Source organism: Salvia hispanica, chromosome 6 (assembly GCF_023119035.1).
Source record: "Salvia hispanica cultivar TCC Black 2014 chromosome 6, UniMelb_Shisp_WGS_1.0, whole genome shotgun sequence".
NCBI classification, from domain to species: Eukaryota; Viridiplantae; Streptophyta; class Magnoliopsida; order Lamiales; family Lamiaceae; genus Salvia; species Salvia hispanica.
The window spans coordinates 32,285,325-32,302,128 of NC_062970.1; the positions used below are offsets into that span (position 1 = coordinate 32,285,325).

General features: G+C 41.7%; 1 long non-coding RNA gene across 3 annotated transcripts; it reads left to right on the plus strand.

Moving 5' to 3' along the window:
• The first annotated feature begins 4,927 nt into the window (after positions 1-4,927).
• On the plus strand, positions 4,928-6,575 carry LOC125192289. Of its 3 annotated transcripts, none has more exons than XR_007171353.1 (3): positions 4,928-5,628; positions 5,693-5,844; positions 6,187-6,575. It is a non-coding gene; the product is annotated as an uncharacterized LOC125192289 (long non-coding RNA). The 3 variants fall into 3 exon arrangements; XR_007171354.1 differs by having other exon boundaries at positions 4,928-5,052; positions 5,148-5,844; XR_007171352.1 differs by having other exon boundaries at positions 4,928-5,844.
• Positions 6,576-16,804: the final 10,229 nt, after the last annotated feature.

A 16,804-nucleotide genomic window follows, 5' to 3' on the forward strand; every position in this document is an offset into this window, starting at 1 on the left:
TCACTGGATCTTTAATTGTGGGGCGACCGATACAATTTCGTTTGAAGCCTCAGATTTTGTATCTATCTCCACTTCCAAAAAATCCTATGTCCAAACTGCCCGTGGGGACCTATTAAAAGTCATGGGCGCAGGCACAATAAATATTTCGCCTACTCTATGTCGTTCTAATTGTCTTTATGTCCTGTCATTATCACACAAGCTCCTATCCATTACTCATGTGACTAAAGAGTTGAACTGTAAATTACTAATGCAGCCTCAATTTTGCATGCTGCATGATATCAAGACGGGGACGATAGTTGGGCGTGGCACTGAGCGATGCGGATTGTACTATGTGGACGAGATAACCCAACAGAGTGTTGCAATGATGCTGACTCCCAGACCAACAGACAGACAGGCTTGGCTTTGGCATCGTCGGTTAAGGCACCCATTTTTAGGATATTTTCGCCTACTTTTTCCGGAATTAGTTACTTCTATGAACTCTTTTCATTGTGATACGAGAATGAAAACTCCGTTTGCTTTGGTACATTCTGATGTTTGGGGTCCTGCTCCTATCACTGGGGGCAGTGGCGGAGCCAGAAATTTCATCATGGGGGGTCCAAATTTAAACTTTAAAAAAATTATATAAATTAAATTATAAGGTTCAAAATGTAAAAGTTAAATGCAATCACATCATAACATTTGTCTTCTATTCTTCATCTTATGAAATCGCTGCATAATGGTTTCATTGGTAACTTTAACAAACACATCCTTTTCCATATAAGGAACTAAGCAATCATTCAACTGATGAAGAATCAACGGAAGAATGTTTCTTGAAAAAACGATCCATATACATACAAAAATAGTCAACACTGACTAAGTTTGCAAAATATAAATCATACACAAAAAAGGATAAAGTTCATCTTATGCTTCACAACTAAAAGAATAAAGAGTAAACAAAATATACAATATGCTCAAATCTAAAATGTTGTTGTCACAAATCAAATAGTGTAAAACTATTAATACATACACATCAAATATAGTGTAAAACTATTAATACATACACATCAAATTAGGAATAGGAGTTAAAGAATTCCAACACAGAATCGCCATAGCCATGGAATTACATAAGCTATCTTCTTTCTCCACATTTGAATTTTATGTGTACCAATTTAGAGCTTGAATATGATTATTTAGGTCTCAATTCACATAACTATTGCAGCCAAACAAAAAAATAACATATATAGAAAAATCAATTGAATTTTATTTGAGTTTTAAAATATACTTCATCCGTCCCACAAGAGATGTCACACTTTCCTTTTTAGTTTGTCCCACAAAAGATGTCACATTTCACTTTTTGGAAAAAGTTCTCTCTCACATGAATATAAAAATTATATATTCTATCTTCATTTAACACACAAAATAAAACCTCCTAAAATCCCGTGTCGTCCCACAAGTGTGACATCTTTTGTGGGACGGAGGGAGTACCTAGTTTTAGATAATCAGATTTCAGATTACGCTGCAGAAGGAGTAGAACCGCGGCAGAAGGAGAAATCTAACTAAGAGGAAACGATTTATGGAGTATAATTTTACTGAAATCTATCTTTAATATTAGATACATATTATAAATTATAATTAATATGAAATTACTAAAATACCCCTAGGTTTTTTTAAAAATTAGTGGGGGGACCATGGGCCCCCCCGGCCCCACCCTCCCTCCACCCCTGACTGGGGGCAGGGTTTTCGTTACTTTGTACTTTTTATTGATGACTACTCCCGCTTGACTTGGATCTATTTTTTGAAAAATAAACATGAAGTGTTTGATAAGTTCGTAGAGTTCTCTAACCTTATTCAAACTCAGTATAATCACAAAATCCAATCCTTAGATCCGACAATGGTGGGGAAATTTGTCAATAAAAAGATGCAGGACTTTTTTAAGATAAATGGATTAGTCCACCAAACCTCGTGTGCATACACTCCGGAGCAAAATGGGATAGCCGAACAGAAAAACCGATACATCCTTGAAATAACCCGAGCCCTCCTAGTTGAATCCAAAATACCAAAATCCTTTTGGCCCGAAGCCATAACTACCGCAGTATATCTCATAAATCGCTTACCCACCGGAATACTTAGCTTTAAAACTCCCTTGGATACCTTTTCATACCACTTCAAAATTCCTTCATCCTTATCTCTTGAGCCTAGAGTATTCGGATGTTCGGTCTTCGTCCACACACGAACGTTCCAAATTTGATCCCTACGCCCTCAAATGTGTCTCTTGGCTATTGAAAAAATCAAAAAGGTTACAGGTGCTATGACCCAACAACCCGTTGGATGCACACCACCATGAATTGTAATTTTGTGGATGGGGAATACTTCTACAGCCAATCTAGTAGTCATGGAGAAACACGACCTTCAGACAATAGTCCGAACAACGACCTCCTAGATTGGCTACCAAATATTGAAAACCACCACTTAGGGGGAGAGCCACATCCAGGGGAACACTAGATAGAGAGAGAGCCACAGCCAAGCCCTGTCACAGACGTTGGTCCACCTAAAAAAGTTAGTGGCATCGTCGGGCCGTCAAGTCATGTAATACAAAACGAAGAACAAAGTGATTCCGATCACACACTCTTCACAAAAAGGAGAGGCAACAAGGTAACGTGTCTGATCATTTACGTTGATGACATGATCATTACTGGAGATGATGTGGAAGAAATCCAGAGTTTGAAGTAAAACTTGTTTAGAGAATTTGAGATGAAAGACCTCGGAGCACTGATATACTTCTTGGCGATAGAAGTGTTGAGATCCAAACACGGGATATTCCTAAGGCAAAAGAAGTACGTTCTAGACTTATTGGTAGAAACAGGTCTCCTCGAATGCAAGCCCGCAGACACTCCAATGATTCCCAACCATGGCTTGAAAATAGAAGGAGTCGATCTTGCAGACAAGGAAAGGTACCAACGGCTTGTCGGAAAACTAATCTATCTCTCTGATACGTTCGGATTTTGCACTATTTTAAGGCCATTATTTGGTCCGTTTTTATGTCAAAATCACATTACATGTCCATTATTTGCATATTTTATCTATTTTGGTATTTTGACGTGTTTTGTGAGAATTCCATTATGTGTAACTAAACTCATAGGATTCTAGGGATGTGTTAGTAACGACTTTGGTTATACAATTCTTTTGTCTATTTAATATCCGTTTTGTTTTTACTTTGTTTCTTTCCTAAGTTAATCTTGATGCTTCATGATTGAGTGACACAATCGTGTATGATTTAATATAGCATGCTTCATAACTGTGAGAGAGTTCTGGCGAGTTAGGTCCACTTAGTAGACGCTACAGTTAGCTTCCCTTAAAACGGCTGTCACGACCGCATTTTGCTAAGGATAGCGAAAGCGGGTAAATCGCGACTAATAAAAGGATTTAAAGGAATTAGGAAGAAATGGAAATGGAACTTGCACATTGAAAAGTCAAACAATATCGTAAGATAGGATCCAAGTATTCAAATACAAGGATTTAAATGACAATAGCATTTCATCAAAATGAATCAGAGTTACGATGTTGAGAGTTTACTATTCTCTCTTAACAAACTGCAGCGGAAAAAGTCCAGAGAACGACTTCGCGTATGAAGACACGAAGCGTCGAGAGATCCACACTTATTTTCTTAAGTAGCATCGACTCTGATCATCACGCCTCCGCCCCATTTCTTAATCTGCACATTTATAAATACATGCAGGGCTGAGTACAGGAGTACTCAGTGGACACATGCCGAAAACAAAACATACGATATATAGTTGTCATCCATCTACAGTATCACACGAGGGTTTTTCTTAAAAGGCCCGAGCATACTAAATTCTTTTTGTAAGCTAAAAGTTCGATTGATCAATCTAAGTTCTTTTGGATCCTCGCCTTATCTGAGAATCGTGTACCGTGAAGGTGGCCACCTTCAGCGGACACATCGCCGGCCAACCGCTGATGGCTCACGGCTCGCGTGCATGTTATTCCAAACAGGATTTGCGGTCCTATTGGGAACCGAATTCGTTAAACTCGGGCTGGCATCGCCAAAACCCGCGGGCTATTACCCCAACAGATAGGCCTCAAAACAAACATTTTATGGCATGACAACAACTTTAAAACAATCACTGCTTCATTTTGAGAAAAGATGATTTTTCATAATTTCACAAATATTTACTTTATATCCACACTATAGTGCTGGATATTAAAAGAAAGCCCACCTGATACGCTTATCTCCAAATAACAACTCTCGTGTTGGCCTCACTTTGCTCTCGAGCGAAATATCCTTTGAAAATAAATAGCGTAGCACGCTAATTAGTATTTGAAACATTTCACTTGAGAAAACAATGCATGCATCCTATTGGATAGCACCTATATCTTTGTCTCGGCTTATAGGATTTTCTTAATCCTACTTCGGGCTTCACTACTTCATAAGGTTTGATTATTCACTTTACTAATTTCAGGGAAAACTCTATTTTCTCGAAGATAATCACTTAGGTAAGTAAGGGTACGAATTCATGAAAAATCCCTTTCTAAATCCTTTCTTGAATTTTCTTAAGGCCTCCCATTGGCTCCTCCAACTTCAATATTTTCCATCTTCAGAAGCTTAGCAAATTATTCGGACATTAATTGATTGAGCTCCAACTCAAGTCCTTAAATTAAATTCCAATCCAACATAAATAATTCTGGGCCCAATTACTAATCTTGGTACAGAACGCCCCTTCAATTAAATTTCAGTCCAAATCCTCCACTAATTAAATGGCCCAACTGCCAATTAAAATCGGCCCACTCTCCATTCCCTTTCATTTCTCTTCTGGCCCAAATCGTACAATTGATCCATTATATTTCCTTCTTTAAATAAGGTTTCTTGGCCCAATCCATTTATACTCTTTTACTCCATCGGCTATACTCCCAATTCCTTTCCTAACTTCTAACTTCCAAACCAAAATCCCTACTTTAGAGAAGAAGCAGCAGCAGCTACATCTCTCTCCGCTCGCCTCAGCACCGCCGTCTCCACCTCTCCAGCGGACTCCGCCGGCATATACTCCCTTCTTCACCGTTCCATATCTCACCTCCTCTTTCTTTTTCTTTAATTTTTCTCATCCAATTTAACTCTTAAATCCCAAATCTGAGAATCGGGGAAATCTTAACAGCAGCACCTCCGCCACTTTCTCCGTCGAGTCCTCTCGCCCGACGAAGGCGTCGCCTTTCTCTCTCCGTCTCCCTCTCTGTTTTCTTTTCTCCGCCGGGATTCTTCCTCTGGAGACCGCAGCGCCGCCGCCGAACAAGTGTCGGGGAGCTTCTAGCGTTGCGTACTCTCTCCGGCTCTCTTCCTTGCGCGTGGAAGCTTCGAGGTCCGCCGTCGCACCCACGCCACCAGCTTCGGCGGGCAGAGCCGCTGCCGGTGCCGCCTCTGTCGAATCGGCGCTCCTTCCTCTCAAGCTAAGTTTCTCTCCTTTGACTCTTACTACGTTTGAGTTTCCGGCAACAACTAGGTGATTTAAAGGCATCGACTAATGTTGGGATCAAGCTTTAATCTTGTGATAATTATGCCTACTGGAAAGAGTCCTCACTCTTATAGCATGTTTACTGTGGAAAGATTTTGATGAGTTTGCTACTGTTCTTGATATTGATGTGAGAATCCTATTGAAGTTCTAAGTTCTCATGATATCTATTAACTTGTTCTAGTGATGCACAGGCGGTGTTGTGGAGATTACCTTAGCTTGGGTGAATCCTTGGGCTGCTCTCTTCCCACCACTCCTTGCTCTCCCTTCCACTCCTTGTTGTGCTTCCAAAATTTGTGATTTTCTAAGTATCGATGGGTGTGGAGGAAGGAAGGGGTAGAGTGTGGTATGGTTGTTTATATAGCCTATTCTCTTGGCTTGTTGGGGAAGACACCAAATTCCCTTTTTAGCTAATTGTTCATCTCTCTTTTTGAATCTTGAAAAAGGCTTCCTTGCCTAATTTGTGAAAATCTTGGAAGGTGTTATACTTGGTGATCAAGTTCCTTAATTGATCATGTGATGAGAAAGGACTTTTCACTCTTTAGGTTTAGGAGATGAGCTCCTTTAGTCTCTCTCTCTCTTTGTTTCTATTCCAAATTTATGAAATACGAGCTGGCAGCTTAGTCACTCTTATCCATTTGCCTTAGAAATTGTATTTCTCACTTTATCTTTGTAAATCCAATTGCAGGTGAAGGACAACTAGGGAGGATCCTTGGTGTGAGAGAGAGCTATTATTGCTAGGCTAAACCTTGGTGTTTTATGGAGTGGGGAGCAAGAATCGAGCTGGAGAAGATCCTTGAGGATTTGGAGTTCAACTCACTTGTTGCTTTCCTCATTTTAGTTCTCTAGTGTGAAACAACTTTTGTAAAGGAGAATCCCTCATTTCCATTTATAATTGCAAGCAAATGCTTGATACTTGAGCTCTTTAGAAAGTATTAACTGTAGCACTTTCTTTCTGCAATGTGATGTAAAAAGTCTTGATATGTACCACATAGGCGTGTATTCCCAAATACACATTTATGTGTACGTAAATTTCATATATTGTTTCACTTATATAACATTAGCACTTAAACTTGAGTTTTCCTATCCAAAATAAGCGCACGAAAATTCGGGGCGTCACAACGGCACTGTTAATTGAGAGTGGTGACTTTTCAAGGGTCTTAAGAGCTTTATGGAGTTGCGTGTTAAGATTGACAACTCTAATTTTGTAATCAATGTTTGCATCGCATGAGCATAAGCTAGGTGACTCGTCCTATCAAAGTAATAACTATGCTAGGGTATTGTAGTTTGGAATTTGTATAACCATAACTGTGAACGCACATCCCTGGAATTCCCTTATCTCTATCGTTTATCTCTGTGTTTTAATTGCATCTAGTTGTTATTTACTTTCTATTGTTTTTAGTTTTCAAAAGTTTCCAAAATTCTCTTGTTCTTCCAGATAGTAATTGAGTCTTAGTAGAAGATTGACACTTTGTGTTTGTCTTCCCTATGTTCGATATCCGGTACAGACCTTTTGCTATACTATATATACTCTGTATACTTACAGGTTTATTTAGTGCTAAAAAATAGTGCATCACTCTCACATACCAGACCCGACATCACATATGCCGTCGGCATTGTGAGTCAGTTCATGCACCGACCTCGAGCTAATCACATGGAGGCTGCATTGAGGATCGTGCGATATTTGGAAGGTACTGTAAGTTATGGAGTATTCCTAGCAAAGAGAGAAGAGTTATGGATACACCGATGCTGACTGGGCAAGCAATCCAGTGGATAGAAAATCAACAGGAGGATACTTTACTTTCATCGGGGGCAACTTGGTTACTTGGAGGAGTAAGAAACAGAAAGTTGTTGCTCTATCTAGCGCCGAGGCTGAGTTCCGAGGAGTGAAAAGTGGACTCATGGAAATCCTATGGCTAAGAGGATTGCTCACGGAAATTGGCTTCCCACCTATCCGAAAGAGCCAACTGTTCTGTGACAACAAGGCGGCCATTAGTATATTAGAAAATCCAGTACAACACGACAGAACGAAGCATGTGGAAGTTGATCGGCACTTTATCAAAGAAAAACTAAAAGGAGGAATTATTGAATTCCCTTTTGTCCGTTCGTAAGAACAACTTACAGACATATTGACAAAAGCAGTTCATCCAAAGGTTTTCAAAGATATATTGGGCAAGTTAAGCATTGGAGATACCATTGCTCAACTTGAAGGGGAGTGTCAAAGCATATCAAATGGAGAGAAGATTGGAGAATAATTGGAGAATAATTGATTATATTAATGTCCCAAAATAGATTGATTACAATTGATTGTTTTTCCATAAATAGCCTATTCTCACATCTATATAATGAGGTGTTGATTTACAATGTAAAACATACAAGAAATCCAATAAACCATCTTCTACTCTCAAAGCTTTTCCAATATGCATTGCCCTATGAAACTCGACTCTCTCGATTACCATCTTTAAGACCCGCGTCAACTACGGGCAAGCTTCCAAATTGATCAGCGTTCACGTGACGGCAGGCTTGGAAACTTTTGAGGTGAGCTATGTATACGACTTGAGCACCCTTCTTCTTCAACAGGTTTAAGTCAGACTTTCCGCCTCCACCGGATCCAGTGGCGCCGTCTTCGACGTCATAGCTTGGTATTTCACTCCAACTCTTGTCCATACCAAAGCCAACTGCCAACATTAGCCAGTATGTGTGAAGTTTGCTATGTGAATAATTAAGGACTAGCGATTGAGTACTTTGCTCTCGTTAAGTCCCTAAAATAAGATGATGCCCTCCATTTGTGTATGTTCTTATGTATGTATGTTGCGAGTATGGGGCCATGTATGTACCATTTTATTATGAAATTAATTTATACAACCTCACAGTAGTGGCGGATGCATGAATTTTATTGATGGGAGGTCCAAAAATAATTTGTAAATTTTTTTAATATTTAATATTTTTTGAATGGCCTCAAACTTCAAAAGGAGCAATTTCCCTCACTTTTCTCACATATTTCCTCTCACGTTTTCTTGCGGTAGGTCACAATTTCAGAATTTCTCACTTTTAATTCTATATAGATCAATTTTGTATATTAAAAGCAAGCAATGTCAAAATAATATATTGTAATTGAAGAATATCTTGCTTAAGAAAGAAATATTTCAAACAAGGAGAATTGGAGAAAGGAAGAGAGGTTGGATTTCGGCGTTGTGCAGAGAAATTGGAGAAAGAGCAGTATATTTTTTATTTGTGATTCTGCTTATGGATCTTTGATAGCCCTAAATAAATATTAAATATTTTTTTATTTAATTTAAACATGAAATGTTGGGGATCCCATATGGAACCCTCATGCCCCTTAAGAGTGTCCACAATAGGCAGCCACCGCGGGGGCAGTGCGGGGCGCACGAGGGCGAGTGGGGGTGGACGAGGAGGGGGTGCAGGCGGCGCTGGCCTCGGCTGCCTATTGCAGGCCCGGCGAGCCGCAGCGGCCGCCGAGTATTTTTTTTTTTTTTTGGAATTTTTGTGTTTTTTATAAATGTTTTATATATACTTAATATTTCACTCTCATTCACCTCACACACATCTACACCCTTTTTTCACTATCTATATTATTTTAGTCTCAATATGCAAGGTGGAGATAGTGATTCCCGGCAGTGCCAACTCGGGATATGGAAACTATCCTCTTACCCAGCCGTGGAGATCGAGTCTCACTCCTCCTCCATCCCATTCGTGGTCGCCGGCATCCTCGCCGTGGCAACATACACCCCAGTTTCGGGGTGGGTCCTCCTCGCAGAGGAACGTAGGTCGTCCCCAATCGGCGTTCGGGGATTACCGACCCAACATAGACGCGATCTATTATCCGCGTCCTGATACCCCTTCTAACAACCTCCAAACCACCCAATCTCCCCTATCGGAGTTTGATAAATTCACATGGGAGCAGCTCATGGGTATGAGTCCGGGCCCACCGGAGACCCCATCACCCATCCCAATACAGGGACGCATGGAGGTGCCAGTTCCCACGAGACTGGCGGTGGGAACCGGCTGTGGAGTTGGCGGTGGGAGAGGAGGCAGCAGCGACAGCCGTGGTGGGGAGACGGGGGCAGCAGCGACAGTGGGGGCGGCGGCGGCGAGGGCGGCAGCGAGGCCGACGGTAGTGGAGGGCCGTCCGGGTACTACTCGACGGCGGAGTCTGTTGCTATTGCAAAAGGCCTGGGGCGCCATCACATCGGATGTCGTGGTTGGCACGGATTAGACAGTTTAAGGCTTCTGGCGCCGTGTCCTGGCAACATATGACGGCTTAAAGACAAGGCACACCCCTCCGCGTAAACCGGATTAGATCCGCAAAAAGTGGGGGAGGATTGCGATAGCCGTCAAGGCATTCGCGGGCATATACAAGAACAACCTCTGCACTGCTAAGAGCGGCCGCAACGAAGCTGAATTAATGGCGATTAAGACCAAATTTTCACCATTAGATTTTAAAATGAGTGGATGAGATTAAATCTTACGAATCTCAATAAATAATAGACAAAATATCAACAAAAGGGTAATATTGTCATTATGTTATCATATACTCCCTCCGTCCCACTTAAAATGCAACATTTGAGAATCGGCACGGGATTTTATGTAGTATTATTTTGTGAGTTAATGAAGAGAGAGTAAAGTAAGAGAAATGAAAAAGTAGAGATAGAGTTGTTTCTATTTAAGGAAACGTTTCATTTTTAATGGGACAACCAAAAAAGGAAAACGTTGCATTTTTAATGGGACAGAGGGAGTAATAATTTTCGTGAATGTTTTTTTATATCAACATAGTGTATTACAAATATCAACAATATGACATAAGAATATCAACACTAGTACAAGAAAATATCAACACATATTTATTGAGATTTTTACATGGTTTTATTGAGATTTTTACAGGGTTTTATTGAGATTTATTGATGTATTTGTTGATAAAAATCTGGTTATCAACATTTATGAAAACTAAAATAAAAAATATCAAATTTCATCATCCGAACGTCGTCGGAACATATGCAATTGAGATCTTGTTGGAATCCTTATAAAATTATCTTTAATTTGATATATTTTTTGTGAAAAAATAATTTAAATCGAGAGAGTTACGTAAATTTAAAGTTTTAAGATGATTTTAATGAGATGGAATTGAGATTAATACCCTCTAATTTTATTTATTAATTTTCTTAATTAAAAATATAATCCGTGTGGCATTATTTCAACCACTAGATCTTCTAATCTAATGGTTAAGATTTAGTCTTAGTTTGGGATTGCTAATTAGTTAGGAATTGATCACTCCCCGATTAGTGATAGTATTTAACTAATGTATGATTATATAATAATTTTGTTATTTATTTTCTCATTTGTTTTTTACACAATAAAAGTATGTTAAGTTGAATATAATTTTTACTATTTATGGTTTTCAATTATGCTCATATTTTTACCTTATATAGAAAATATGATGCATTTTTTTAAATGTTAAAAATTCTTAGAAACTAAAATATGTTCTCAATTATATAACAACCTCCATTTTTAATAATGTCACTCTGGATAGCAAGTTTGATGGTTTTTCGCACACACCTTTTCACCTTTTGACACAAATAGTTGCTTCTTGGTTACTGTTTCATAGAAGGTTTTCGTTTGCTTCTGTTGTTCGCTTGTGAGTGATCGTGTTTTGGTGGTGTTGGGAGTTGGGTTTTGTGTTGGTGGGGTTGCTGAGCTGGTTTTAATGGAAGATCTGTTGGATGGTGGTCCTCCGGAGGCGCAATCGGAGGGTTTAGTACAGGTGGGAGTGGCATCCCTGAGTCAGAATGCAATTGCAAAAAAAATTGGGGGCCGGCGAAGATCCTCGAGGGTAAATCGACATAAATCAATGTCGCCTCGATTAAGGTTGGTGGATATGAAGAGGGCAGGACGGCGTGGGCGCAAGGGCTTGTCGCCGGAGAGCAATGGCGCGTCAGTTTCTCAGATTGCTAGGAGGATGTCTAATCGGAACAAATCGAATCTTAATCCTTCTCCTAAGATTGATGCTCGGGGTAATTGTTTCTATTTTGAGCAGGATCCGAAGGAGGAGGGTAGAAAGATGGATGATTACTCTATGGACAAGGTCTTGGTGGTAGTGGGGGAGAAGGAAAGGCAGGGATCAGAAGGGGAGGAGCAGGGGTTTTCTGGAGACCACCCAGAGGGGAAGGTCGCTACAGTCGCCAGGGGAAGGATGGAGGTTGAGGAGGGGGGGACTGTTGTCTCTGCTGAGAAGGTGTTTGAGATTTTACCTCTGAGAGTTGATAGTCCTGAAGACATGGCTGTGGAGGTACAGTTGGCCAGCATAGGGGAGGAAGACGATCTGGGTCTAACTCAAAATAAACCCCCAGAGGTTGGAGGATCTGTGGAGTCTTCTCTGGTCATTGCTGATATGGATAATGCTTTCGACCTTATCGAAGCGCAACCGCTGCAGAACATGGAGTTCTTAAAACCTAGGGGGAGTGGCGGTGTTGGTGTAAGATGGGCGGAACAGGGAGAGGTAGTTCCTCATGATAAAGAGGCTGAGGAGAAGGGGCGAGATGAGGATTTCCCTCCTCTACGCAAGGAGAACTTCAGAGGTGGAAAGAACAAGGCTGCACAGGTGGCTTTGCGACAGGGGAAAGAGGGGAAGCTCGATCAACACCCAAAAATTGGGGTTGGTATTTCAGGAAAACATTCGATGAACTTACAGAAGGGTGCTGGTCTCTCAAAGATACATCATGAGTCTATGCCAGCGAGTGTAAAAGGGAATGGCAAGGTGGAACAGAAATGTTCTTTAGCAGAGATTCTTAAGGCGAATGATTATGAACCGGTCTCTTTTGAGCCAGAAAAGATCAAAAAAATTGGTATACCTGGTGAGAGTTCAGGATTGCCATCGATATACTTCTCGGGGTCAGACACTGCCTTTCTCGCGGAGAAGCTTGGCTTTGCAGTTGTAGGGAAGTTTTCTCATTCGATCCCTTCCTCACAACACATTCAGAAGACTCTTCAGGGGCTGAGGTTTATTGGTGAGTATACATGGAGCTATATCAATGCTAAGCATATCTTAGTTCAATTCAAGCTGATTGCAAATTATGCAAAATTGCTCAGTGGTCCAAATGGGATGCCTGTTTGGTTTGTAGATCGTCATCCGATGAGAGTGTTTAAATGGACCCCGGAATTTGATCCATTTTTTGAGTCCCCGATAGCAGCAATATGGTGTAATCTCGTAGGATTACCTATTCATTTGTTTGAGAAATCAGCATTGTTTGCTATAGGAAGTTTGTTGGGGACACCAATTCAAGTCGACCAAGCTACCATAACACAGAAAAGGTTGTCGTTTGCAAGGCTATGTATTGAAATAGATATCTCGATGACTCCACCGGAGGAGATTGTGATTGACATTCAAGGAAGACAACTACGGCAGAGAGTGAAATGGGATAGGATTCCACAATACTGTCAGGAATGTAGGCATGTGGGTCACTCCACCGAGGCGTGTTATGCAAATGGTAAAGGTGAAAAACCGGCAAAGAGAGACTACAGTAACGCTAAGCCGAGATGGCAACAACCAGATGCTAAGGAAAAGGAAGATAATAGCTTGAACAGTAAGTTGGGGAACGAGCTTGTTAGGCCTCCTCAGATGGGAAAAGAGATGGTACCAGAGAAGACAATGGTTGAAACAGGGTTGGCGGGTATAGTGGTTCCTCAGGAGATAGAACCGTATGCCGTGGGTGCAGAGGTGGAGATGGCCGGTTTTCACTCACTGGAGCAGGAGAGGGAAGCAGGGTAGAGGTGGAGGGAGGGGTGTTAGGAGGTCCTTTTCTTTTGATCATGGTAGGGGAGGAGGGAGGCTGCATTTGGGGGGTTCTTCGTCTAGGGCTATAACAAGGAACTTCGATAGTTTGGCTTTCCCTCGATGGGATCAGAGAGGGTCCGTCACAAAGTTCTATCCACAACCCAAAGTACTTTAAAATGTTACCGAATGGTGATTTTGATACGGAACAATATGAGGATAAAAATGATTGGGAGGCAGATATGGAGGATGAAGAAACTGATCCAGGGAAGCCTCCGTAGAAGAGGGAAGCCATAGCAGGGGGCTCTCAGAATATGCTCGAAGATGGTAAACAGAAGAAAGGGAGGTTTGAATCCTCGGGAGTCCCTTCTTAGTGATAATATGTCTTACAACATTATGATTTGGAATGCTCGGGGTGTAGCCAATGCAAACACTCAGAGTTCCATCAAATATATGATTAAAATTCATAGAATTTCGATTTTGGCTATCATTGAGCCGTTAACTCAGCCTAGACCAGATTTCTTTAGTAGGAAATTTGGTCTTCAATTCAAGGGGGTGAACGATAATGGCCAAATTTGGATTTTTGCGGACCAGGGCATTGAAGTTGATCAGTGGGATATTTCGGAACAGGTCCTCCATGCTCGGTTCTCCACTCATGTACTTCCTGTGCCGTTACATATTTCAGTGGTATATGAGAAGTGTTCCAGGGCAGGAAGGCATCCTCTCTGGGACAAACTTAGAGACTTGGCTGTTCGTATGGAGGGCATCCCGTGGCTAGTGGGGGGAGACTTTAATATTTTTTTATCAGAAGATGAACGGCAGGGAGGCAAGGTAAACAAGACAAGAGAAATGGTGGAGTTTGCTGATGCTATACATGACTGCCAACTACTTGATCTTGGGGCAGATGGAGCTCAGTTTTCATGGGCGAGGAGGGACGTCTTTGAAAGGCTGGATAGAGCTTTAATTGGGGATGGTTGGCCGGATTTATTTGCTGCAACTCGAGTTACCAACTTGCCAAGGGTTATGTCAGATCACAGCCCGCTGCTCATCCGATGTCAACTTCCTGGGCCGCCGATTCGGCCTCCTTTCAGATTCCAAAACATGTGGGTGAGGCATGCCACTTTCTTGCATGAGGTGAAAAGGTGTTGGGAGGGGGGCACAGGAGAGAAAGGCATGGTAAATCTGCAACTCAAATTGGGGCGGTTGAAAATGAGTTTGAAAGCTTGGAACAAAGTGGTATTTGGCAATATTTTTTATAAGCTAAAGATGGCAGAGGAGAAAGCGCAGGAAACGCTTGAGAGGTTTGAGCAATGCCAATCCCCGGTCAATAGGTCTGAGATGAATCGGGCAGCGGCAGAACTGACTTTGTGTTTGAAAATGGAAGAAGATTTTTGGAAACAAAAGGCAGCGATCAAATGGTCGGTCGATGGTGAGAGGAATACCAAGTTTTTTCAGGGGTGGGTCAAACAAAAAAGAGAAAGAGCAAGGATTCACTCAATTGAAGAAGGGGACCGAATAATCACTGAGGATGGAGAAATCAGGAATTCGGCAGTTTCTTTTTTCCAAGACTTGTTAAACTCTGATATTGACCATCTCAGTGAACCGAACCTGAATTTGCTGGCTACATTACCTACAGATTTTAATTGGCTGGAACTGGAGAAAGAGCCGACGGAGCAAGAGGTAAGGAACATTGTTTTTGGCATAAAAGCAGAAAGTGTTTCGGGGCCAGATGGCTTCTCCTCGCTTTTTTTTCAGAAATGCTGGGATATTGTCTGCGTCGACGTCCTTGAGGCTGTTAGGGAATTCTTTCTTGGGGCCAATATGCCGAGAGGAATTGCAGCTACTATGATCATTCTAATTCCCAAGAAGAAGAGTCCAACTAAGTGGTCAGAATACAGACCTATTAGCTTATGTAACGTTGCGAACAAGATCATCTCTAAGCTTATTGCAACAAGAATGGCTCCTTTGCTTCCTTTGGTAACGGCCCCAAACCAGAGCGGTTTTATCAGAGGGCGCCTGCTGAGTGATAATGTTCTTCTTGCAAAAGAGTTATTTCATGAGTTATGGAAATGCAACCCGTCCCCAAACTTGGCTCTTAAATTGGATATGGCCAAGGCATACGACCGAGTTCAATGGCCTTTTTTGTTGAAAGTTATGAAGAAAATGGGATTATCTGAAAGATGGTTGGGATTGATTGAGAGATGTGTTAATCCTTGCTGGTTCTCGATACTCATCAATGGATCACCGGCTGGTTTTTTTAAATCCTCTCATGGGCTGCGACAGGGAGATCCCCTCTCACCTTCTTTATTTATCCTAGCTGCGGACTATCTCTCCCGAGCTTTGGATCACCTTATCACAGCCCGTTATACAATGGGAGTGTCTCACCTCGCTTATGCAGATGACATTATTGTCTTTACACAAGCTAGACGAGCCACCCTCCGGAAACTTAAGGGATGCCTCAAGCATTATATGGAGGTTTCGGGGCAGAATATTAATGAAGGTAAAAGCTGCTTCTATATGGACAAAAAGTATGATGGGTGGGCGGATGATGTGAAGAGGGTTGGAGGTTTTCAGCAGGGAAGCTTTCCGTTCACATATCTTGGTGTCCCTATTTTTCGGGGGCGCAAGAAAACAAGTTTGTTCATGTTCATACGAGATAAAATGTTAGCAAAGCTTCACAGTTGGTCTCATAGGCATCTCTCTTTTGGAGGGAGACTTACCTTAATCAAAAACATCCTTGAGTCTATCCCTATCCACATATTCCAAGTGTTAGAACCAACGAAAGGAGCCCTTAAACTGATGGAGCAGGTGCTAGCTAGATATTTTTGGGGTTCTTGCAATACCGCGTCAAAGACACATTGGATTAAATGGGAGGATGTCTGTCGTCCTACTTTAGAGGGGGGACTCGGTCTAAGGCGTATGGCTGATACAGTGGAAGCCTTCAGTTTTAAACTTTGGTGGAGATTTAGGGAGAGGAAATATCTTTGGGCAGAGTATATGCACAAAAAGTATTGGTCGTTTTCGTCCAACATGGTTATCTACCGCTCTTCTCGGTTCAGCCCATCTTGGCGAAGAATGTTTATGGTAGGAGTCAAATGTCAGAGATTTATTAGCTGGATGTTGGGAGACGGAAAGGTGAGTTTCTGGGAAGACAATTGGGTAAGGGACCAGCCGATCTCCTCCCTATGTCTAGGAGGAGGTGTCCCTGATTTTGTACGAGTTGAAGATTTTTGGATGGATACAGGCTGGAACAAGGAGGCCCTTTTTGGCTTGATAGATGAATGGAAATTACCAAGAGAGGTGGTAGAGGAGATCATACTCACTCCTGTCGACAAGGCTGTGAAAGATGAGTGCAGGTGGAACTTGACGCCGCATGGAAATTTCACGTTAGCCTCTGCCTGGAACCTACTACGACATAGAGGGGAGCCTTTTGAGGTGTATAACATCATTTGGAACAAAGGGATTATGCCCACAATCTCAGTGTTCCTCTGGCGACTTCTCGCTAACAGAATCCCAGTGG